The sequence below is a fragment of the Orycteropus afer genome, unplaced genomic scaffold, assembly GCF_000298275.1.
Source record: "Orycteropus afer afer isolate SDZICR_OR568_19922 unplaced genomic scaffold, OryAfe1.0 scaffold00033, whole genome shotgun sequence".
In the NCBI taxonomy this organism is placed as follows: Eukaryota; Metazoa; Chordata; class Mammalia; order Tubulidentata; family Orycteropodidae; genus Orycteropus; species Orycteropus afer.
Genome location: NW_006921620.1, coordinates 5,157,535 through 5,159,889, shown reverse-complemented (window position 1 = coordinate 5,159,889; position 2,355 = coordinate 5,157,535). Strand labels below are relative to the sequence as shown.

The window sequence follows — 2,355 nt, the reverse complement described above, 5'->3', positions numbered from 1 at the left end:
AGGTAGATACACTCCTTGGAGAGAACAATCATGGAAGAAAGAAGAGTTGTTTATGCACAAGGAGACAGCTTAGGGGGCACGGGTGCATGGAGGGATGGACATAGGGAAGAGGTGACTGTCCAGAGAAAGTGGGAGAGGAGCTGTTGCATTGTGTTGAATTGTGATCAATGTCATGAGACAAAGTGTATGTGAACTGCTGTATGGAAAGTTAATTTACTCTAATTTTCACCCAAATCACAATTTTAAAAAATAATAATAATAATAAAAAAGAAGAACTTACATTGTAGTTTTTATACAAACATCTTCCAAAGTCTTCCAGACAGGAAGTGTGCATATGGACTCAATAGTGTGTAGGTAAACGCTCAACAATGAGCTGGTGGTTGAGGAAAACCCTGCAGTTTTTGTCAGTTTCTGTGCTGTGAATCCTCTCACCACAGTTGAGTTCAAGCTACCAACATAATGTCAACCAACTCACAAAATTCCTGAAAATGTAATAATTGGCTCTGGTGAGCCAATATGAGCTGGATCTAGCACACTCCTTAATGCAGAGCAAATGACACTAAGTGGACTAAGGCAAGTAGTGGGAAAATCACTTCTCAGCCTTGGTCCATGGGCCAGAAAGCGAGGATTCCATATGGAAGAAGCCCACAGGCCTGATGGCTCCAAGCAGCAAGCACCGACATCACTTAACTACTGTTCTTCCCCAAATATGGCAAACAGGAGGGATGGAATTTGTTCAAGGACTACCAAAGAGGGTCATTTTATATAATAGAAGAGCAGCATAAAGAGGGAGAAAAAAAAAGAGTGTTAAACCAAGAGGAAGAAGACCTGGTGCTCACTACGTCTCTGTTACAAAGTAGCCATCTACTTAACTGCTCTGGGTCTCAGTCTTTTGCCTTTAAAACTAGGACATTAATAATAATATTTTCAGCAAGATGTATGGCCCAGAAGACATTCAACACTGAATTTCACGCCACCTCTGCCCACCCCTTTTTAAAGCATTCTGAGGATCATCCCCTCTCCCTTGACATTTATGCTGGCCCAGACCTTGTATTTGCCCATCCAGGACCAAGCCTCCTATCTCTGAAGAATGTCCCACACCCTTGAGGGTGAATCCTGAGAGCGACTTTCTTTGGAAAGCAGCCTCAGAGAGAGATGAGGAGAGAAAAACTGCCCATGCTCCTGTCTACTTTTCTAAAAATTATGGTTTTGTTTTAAAATGAGATTCTGTTACATATAACCCAAAGAAGTTGAAAACTCACTGCCATTGTGTCAATTTGACTCATAGTGACTCTACAAGACAGAGTAGAACTGCCTCATTAATGTTTCCAAGGTTATAAATCTTTATAGAAGCAGACTGCCTCATCTTTCTCTCACAGAGAGGCTGGTGGGTTTGAACCATCAACCTTGGGATTAGTGGCTAAATACTTGAACCACTATCCCACCAGAGCCCCTCCAAAGAACCAGAAGCATCCTAAACACTTTCTTTTTCAAATTCTGGTATAGGCAAAGACACAAATGGGAAACAGAAGATCTGGGTTTTGACCTGGAACAAGTGATTTAAACTCGCTGGGTCTTAGTTTTGCATCTATAAAATGAACAGATGAATTGAATGAATGTAGATGAATTTCAGCCTTAACATACTGCTCTATTCTATTTATCTTTATCCTTACATGGAGTATGTTACAGTAAAATGCCCACTCTACTTCATTAGTCATAACTGAGTTTGTTTTGGATGACTAGATCTTCACGTTTGAGCAGTGTTGATTAATAGTCTAGCCAATCCCATCTGAGCACAGGATGAGAGCCTGGCTAGCCTGGTGGTTTAAAGGGTCCTGGAACATGTGGAGACTTGTGGAGGGGTGCTGACTGCTGGTGTTGGCATGATGAAGGCTGCTTCACCCCTCCCCTTGCTTCCCTGAGGCAAATTTTAAACATTTCTGTTTAGAATTTGTTTGGTGGTTACATTCCTATTTCTAAATAATGTTCTATTTATTAATTTAGCAACTTTAGTACTTTCTAGACGGCAGTGGTGGTTCAGTGGTAGAATTCTCACCTTCCATGTGGAAGACCCAGGTTCGATTCCTGGCCAATGCATGCACCTAGAGGGCAGCCAACACCCATGTGTCAGTGGAGAATTGTATGTTACTATGACACTGAACAGGTTTCAGTGGAACTTACCAACTAAGATGGACTAAGAAGAAAAGCCTAATGACCTACTTCCACAAATTATGAATCAATCCACCACTGATTATGAGGAGGGTGCAGGACCAGGCAGCATTTGGCTGAGTTGTGCAGGGGGTTGCAATGAGTCAGGGACTGACCTGATGGCACCTAACACCTAAATGCCCGTTA

The 2,355-nt window shown here is 42.1% G+C and overlaps 1 non-coding gene across 1 annotated transcript; it reads left to right on the top strand.

Moving 5' to 3' along the window:
- Window positions 1-2,026: 2,026 nt before the first annotated feature.
- TRNAG-UCC lies at window positions 2,027-2,097 on the top strand. The gene has a single exon. It is a non-coding gene; the product is annotated as a tRNA-Gly (tRNA).
- Window positions 2,098-2,355: the final 258 nt, after the last annotated feature.